At 42.0% G+C, this 7,243-nt stretch overlaps 1 long non-coding RNA gene across 1 annotated transcript; it reads left to right on the plus strand.

Annotated features, from left to right (window-relative positions):
• The first annotated feature begins 1,490 nt into the window (after window positions 1-1,490).
• Window positions 1,491-6,508, plus strand: LOC116274608. The gene is made up of 2 exons (XR_004183382.1): window positions 1,491-1,731; window positions 6,137-6,508. It is a non-coding gene; the product is annotated as an uncharacterized LOC116274608 (long non-coding RNA).
• Window positions 6,509-7,243: the final 735 nt, after the last annotated feature.

Here is a 7,243-nt window from a genome sequence, read left to right on the forward strand (position 1 = left end):
CCTATGAGGAATTATCGGCCAAATACTTAAGATTGTGATGTGAGTTCTTTAAAAGTTTGATTATCCCAAATTTGTATTTAAAAAAACTACTTTGAAACATTTTAGGTAAGTATCTATGAGTCAAAATATTTGTGAAGGGGGAAAGTGACAATTTATCTGAATAGGAAAATAGTATTTCAAAGATCCTATCTCCAACTTTACTGAGGTATGACTCGCGAAGGGCAGTGAGAGACTGTCCCAGTTTTGCGTCTGGTTTCATGTCTCTATTCCACCCATATGTGGAGGTCATTTGATAAGCATGGGTCCTCCTCATGGCAGGGGCAGTGCCTTATCCATGCTCATGGCCCTAACAGTGGTCTTTCACATCATTCCTTGGGCAGAAACACATTTAATTATTGTTATGCAAGAAATGTATCCTTATAAACCACGGAACTTGTCAAAAGGTGGTTTGTAAACGTTTCTCATGCAAATAACCCTCTGGCGATTGACAGCAGTCCCTTCTAGGGCCTCTTGCCTGCAGTGCTGATTCAGTGGGGCGGGATGGCTGGTGGGTAGGGCGGGGGATGGGGGTGGGGTGGGGTGGTGAGGAGTGGGGCCAGGATCCTGAATTTTAACCACTACCCCAATCTGACCCAAGTGCCCCTGATTCTCTGAACGCAGTTCGAAGAATACTGCTGTCCCCTCTATAAACTGCTCCCAGATACAGGAAGACGCCAGCAAAGTGACAGAGAAGGCTTATAGGTTTAAGATCTTAAAAGAACTTCAATCCAGGGTTAAAGAGAAAAGCAAAACGAAAAGTTAAACTTCAGAAGGATACCTCAGTCAAATGAGCCTTCCAGGGTTCCTTATTCTTCCCCAATTCCTGAGCTTGATATTGACCTGGGAAAGGTCAGGCTTTAAAGTTAAATGCAGGCCGGGCGCGGTGGCTCACGCCTGTAATCCCAGCACTTTGGGAGGCCGAGGCCGGCGGCTCACCAGGTCAGGAGATCGAGACCACGGTAAAACCCCGTCTCTACTAAAAATACAAAAAATTAGCCGGCCGCGGTTGCGGGCGCCTGTAGTCCCAGCTACTCGGGAGGCTGACGCAGGAGAATGGCGTGAACCCGGGAGGCGGAGCTTGCAGTGAGCCGAGATGGCGCCACTGCACTCCAGCCTGGGGGACAGAGCGAGACTCCGTCTCAAAAAAAAAAAAAAGTTAAATGCAGAACTTTTTAAAAGCTACCTCTCTGGGGCCAAGGAGGGTACACATGTGGGGCAGGACCCGGGGGGCCCTGCACCCCGGTCCTGCAGCACCTAGCAACCCAGCCTGGATCGGGCATGACTTGTCATGCCACAAAATTCCCCTCTGCATCTGAAGATAGTCTTTCTTTCTCAGATACCCTCCATGGCCACTATTTTTCTACCACTGCTCTCTTCTGACCTAAACTGGTAAGTACAAGTTTTCCCTTTGTTACGCAGTACAGGCATGATCTGCTTTTATCATTCAATGGCAACAATATCTTGATATGGTTACTTGGTGTCCTCTGAAAATTATTTCTTCTCGGACACAGGTCGCGTTTTGATGCAAATAAAAAAACTGTTGTCAAGGACAATAAAAGTCTTGGCTTCCTGCAAATAGCAAAATTGAGATAAGGAAGCAAAGTTCACAGCAACATAGCTGAGTGGGGCTCAGCGCCAGTGCCTGACCGCTTAGGTTTCACAGCTCCACCTCCACCATCGGACTACCCCTGGGTAAGTTAATGAACCTCTCTGTGCCTCGGTGTCCTCATATTTATTTATTTTTTATATCTCTTAATTTTTATTACTCATAAAAGCTTTAGTTTGAATTTAGCTTTCTGCCTCTGTGCTTGTTCCTTCAACACTTTTGACAATGATTTTCTGCTCCTCAATAAGAAAAGCATGCTTGATCCCTTCACAAGCACAGTTAGCACACATGGAACCACCACAGGCCCTGCTGACATGTTTCTGTGTTTTGGACAAGCTCATAAGATTTTAGGTCTCACAGCATGAAACCCTTGAACACGCTGAGTACAGATTTTGGTGCTATCCCAAGCTTCTTGGTGTAAAGGTAAACAATTTTACTACCACGGGTTCTGGGTAGCCGAGTGTAGTGAGAAGCTGGATTGCGGGAAAACCTGTGACGGTTTGTCAAACACTGGACCATTCTGAGTGCCTCTAGACATCGTCCCCAGAAGAGGAAAAAGCTCATCTTTAAATCAAAGAAAACTCCAGTACGGCCAGGCGCGGCGGCTCACACCTGTAATCCCAGGACTTTGGGAGGCTGAGGCGGGTAGATCACGAGGTCAGGAGTTCAAGACCAGCCTGGCCAAGATGGTGAAACCCCGTCTCTATTAAAAATACAAAAGAAAATTAGCCAGGCGTGGTGGCACGCGCCTGTAATCCCAGCTACTCCAGAGGCTGAGGCAGAGAATTGCTTAAACCTGGAGGGGCAGAGGTTGCAGTGAGCCGAGATGGCTCCACAGCACTGCAGCATGGGTGACAGAGAGAGACTGCGTCTCAAAAAATAAATAAATAAATAAAACTCCAGCACCGATCTGGTGAGGAATGCTTTGAAATTTAGATGTCAGTTGATATCAAGTGCATAGAATCCAGTATGCTCAGTAAATATGAGCTCTCATCATCACAAGAAGAGAATGTTCAGAGCATTGATGCCTCCATCGGCTTCTATGAACAATGATCATAGTTCCTGTCTTTCTGTGACCTACTCAGTAAGAAACTATTATTGCCACTGGTTAGTTGCATCATTCCATTGGCCACGCTAAGTACATTCATGTCCCCATCCTTCCGTAGAGCATGAACATATATGCCGTCTCTGAGACTCTGTTATGCCTATGCTTTTCAAACCTCCGTCAACTACAGATGTGTGTGTGTACGCGTATGTGTGTATAACTGCAACTTTGAGAGCAATGTTTGTCCCCAAAATAAAACAAGGATTCATTCTCTCTGTCTGCCCTTCTCTGATTCTCCTATCTTTCCTCTTTCTCATTCTTTCTTCCATCCTTTGTCTCTGTCGCAGTCTCTCCCTCTTCCTCCCTCCCTCCATCTCCCTCTCCCTCCGTCTCCCTCTCCCTCTCTCTGTTTTCCTCTCTCTCACACATACTCTCCTAAAATAGAAGTATAGTATTAAGAAGAAAATAAGTAACATCTAATTTCCTAACATAAACATTTCATTTTATTTCCTATGGTTCCCCCCAACTACCCATGTGAAGAGAATTGAGAAACTATACTACCCTAGAAAATCAAATGACTAGAAATAAGCTTGCAACAGTCAATCTTTAAAATCCTTTCATTCCTTCCCTACACTTTCTCTCCCTTAGCTGTGTACCATTTGCCTGTAAGGCTGGGTGTCCTGGAAAATAAGTGAACATGTAGATTTGCCCATAGAGAAGCCATGCTTTCTCTGCAACTCAATTGTTATTAAATACTTCAGAGCCATCATTTGGTAAGATGAGCTAATAACCACCCTTCATCCTAACTCCTTTAATTCTTTGCCCTTAAACTGCCAACAGGGAGGAAAAGTTGGAAAGCCCCAAATTCTTTCATTGGGGCTGTACCTGCAAGCATTACACTTGTAAATGAAGCCTCAAAGGCACATACAATGGAATAGTGAGGAACGTCGCAGAAGAAGTCATCTAAATATGCCATGAGGAGTTGTGCAGCTTCAGAATCCAGTGGACTTTTTTCAAAGGGAGAATGCAATTGGGGAAGAGAAAGTGGAAGACAGAGGGTCTGAGATCATAAAGTCTTATTCTGATGAGAACCAAAGCATTTCCTAGAAACCAGAATGGGAAGTCAGTTTTTACAGGTCCTAGCATTTCACAACTTCCGAAGACGTGCAGGTGGCTAAAACTGACTTTTTATTTCTTGAAAAAAAAAATCTACCTGGCATTGCATTTGCAAGAGGGCTCAGGCCTGCTGCTGCTTTGTGTCAGAATAATTATCACCCAGAAGTCCACAGTACCATTTTCTCATGAGAACTACACAATAGCCAAATTTTCTGGAAACTTAAAACATCTCAAAATGCATGGTACACTTTTTTTTTTTTTTTTAACCAAAATTTCCCTAAAATATACTGTTTTACAAGGTTAATTCCTAGAATTACAGAGGAAAAAAACCCTGAAATTTTGAGTTCATGCAGAAGAAATTAATTATAGTAGCTTGTACTTTCTGAAATCATATTCTGTGACTTTGTTATAAAAGTTCCAGGCTAGGCATGGTGGCTCCCAACACTAAGGGAGGCTGAGGTGGGAGGATCACTTGAGGCCAGGAGTTTGAGACCAGCCTGTGCAACATATTAAGACCCTGTTTCTACAAAAAATTAAAAAATAGCCAGCTGTGGTGGCACATGCTTGTGGAAGCTACAGGAGGATTGCTTGAGCCCAGGATTTCAAGGCTTCAGTGTGAGCTGTGATTGTGCCACTGCACTCCAGCCTGGACAACAGAGCAAGACTCTGTCTCAAAAACAAACAAACAAAAAATCCAGCATATATAAAATACTTTCTTGTTTTTCTGACCAGGGTTTCAAAAAGGGAACAACCCAAATGTGATGGTCTACCTAGTAAATCATAACCCTATTCATATCTATAAACTCAAGTTGCTTAACAAAGGCAAATTAGGATTTTTTTCTCTTTAAGTATTTGTTAACACCTGTAAAGAATGGGACACAGTGGAAACTTGATGCAATATATACTAACAACCAGTGTCAAAATGAAGAGTCCAGGCACAGTGGCTCATGACTGTAATCCCAGCACTTTGGGATGCTGAGGCTGGCGGATCACAAGGTCAAGAGATCGAGACCATCCTGGTCAACATGGTGAAACCCCGTCTCTATTAAAAATACAAAAATTAGCTGGGCATGGTGGCAGGTGCCCGTAGTTCCAGCTAGTCGGGAGGCTGAGGTAGGAGAATCGCTTGAACCCGGGAAGCAGAGGTTGCAGTGAGCCGAGATCACGCCATTGCACTCCAGCCTGGGCGACAGAGCAAGACGCCATTTCAAATAAATAAATTAATTAATTAAAATAAAATAAAATGAAGAATGTAACTGAAAGAAATAAATATGACGTAAAGAGAGATTTATTTGTATATTATTTCCCTAAGACAATTTCCTTCTAGAAACTTCTAGAAGTTGAATGACTGTGCAAAAGTATCTTCTTGTTTCTTAACTCGTATTGCTGGGATGCATTTCACTGAAAGTGGTAAAGTGGAATGAGATCTCTGCTTCCCTTAGTTACTCTCAAATTGAATGGCTGGTTAACAAAAGCCGTCTTAGGTATGAGTAGCTCAAAAACCTCCTCTACATATTACAAAGCCCTACAACAAGTGAGCCCAGGAGGTCAATGAAAATGCAATGTATGGACTTTTCCTATCCAGGCAGGACTCATTTTCCATTGTTTTTATTTCTGAAATGAAGAGCATTTCCCAAGCTGTTTGAGGAAGTTGGGCTGCTTGATGATTTAAGAGACATGTGATGAACACCCAAGTTCTCCATCTTAGTCACCACATCAGCATCAGGGATGTGATAATAGCTGTACTGTCCTAAATGCATACTTTCCAAAGACTGGTCTTGTTTGTTGCTTTCTGGAAAGGAAGTGACCAATGCATGCCTTTCTTCTTTAGGAACATCCTCCATTATATGCAGCTTCAGTAAACATCTCCCTTTGGTTTGATTTCCCACTCTTCAGACAATTAATTATACTCTTCAGGCTCCTAAGAGTAAAATCTAAATTCATTACTTTTTTTTTTAATTTATGACTTTAAACAGAAAATTAATGTTACTGGAATAAACAGATCTTTAGAAATCAAGCCAGTAACTGTATCCCACCCACCCCCTACAAAACAAAACAAAACACACAATTAAAACAGAAAGTCAAACAAAAATTAAAAAGACAAAAATTAGACAAAAATTAAAAGCCAAAAGTGCTATGTAATTGTGTGTACAGTTTATCACCCTGTAAAGATCTAGATGAATTGGTGCAATGCAAATAAGACTTCAAATAAGTACATCAATTTTAAAAAGAAATGAATTCCTTTTCCCCCATAAAATTAGAAAGTGATAATAGGGAAAACAAGAAAATGTTGAAAAGATAACAGATGGGTTGGGGTTATTCTGTTTCAGACTTTACCCAAGAGAAAGCGATTGGAGAGTTGCCTAATCCTGGTATCATGTTTCCGGCTATGACAGGAAGAGATAGATCATAATAGATAAAAATGGAAAATGTTGTGAAAAAATCAAATACTTCTAAGAAAGACAAAATGCAAGACTCAGCTGTGGTGAGTGTTAAAGGAAATGAGTGTCGCAACTAGATGAAGCTCAAGACATATATTTAAACATGTTCTAATGGCGGAACAGTCAGAAGAACAGCTAAGAATAATGGCCTAAGACGGTCTCAGAAACCCAGGGCCCAGCCCCCGACTCCTTACCCTCAGTGATTCTCCCCATCAAACCCCATGATCTATCTTATTCTCAACACCTCCATTGATGGAAGTCTAATCTCAGCTTCTAGATATTCTAACCAGAGATCTAAGTCAATCCTTTCTGAAATTTAAATTCAATTCTTTTTTTTAACCTGACTCTCAAGAGAAAAATTCAGGTACTTTCTACTTCCAATTCCCTTCTCTAAACTGAAACATAATGTAATTTACTTACTCTTCTCCCCATGAAACAGCTTACAAGTTTTTGACCTCTACCAATGGAATAACTCTCAAAAAAGTAAATGATTCTTACCCTCACACACCTACTCCTATGATCAGGTACCTCTGATAAATATTCAATTATGTTTTCCACTTCTTCCCAGGGAACTGCATGCAACAGAAACTGCAAATGGCATGTGAAAGTTTCCTAATTAAAAAATAAACCATATGAGTGATCGTCTGCTTAATGTCTTCCTCCTCACTGGAATACAGGGTCCATAACAGCAGAGACCCTGTCTCTCATTCTCAGCTGACCCATGGCAAGTACTGAATATGCATTTGCTGCATGTCTGGATCACTGAGTGAGGGAATGAATGGACCAACACAACTCAGGGCAGAATTTGTCTTTTCTCATAACCCCAGACTTTCCCATCTGTTTTGTTAACATGAGACACAACACTTCCAGAGAAGTGAACAAGCTAGCACTGAGGTCTGGGGGGCCTTCACGGAGAATGCTGGTGTTCTTGGAAAAACACGATAGTGGTCGAAGGAAAAGGAAATGCAGCCATCATTTGTTCCAAGGGAACTAAGC

The sequence above is a fragment of the Papio anubis genome, chromosome 4 (genome assembly GCF_008728515.1).
Source record: "Papio anubis isolate 15944 chromosome 4, Panubis1.0, whole genome shotgun sequence".
Classification (NCBI taxonomy): domain Eukaryota; kingdom Metazoa; phylum Chordata; class Mammalia; order Primates; family Cercopithecidae; genus Papio; species Papio anubis.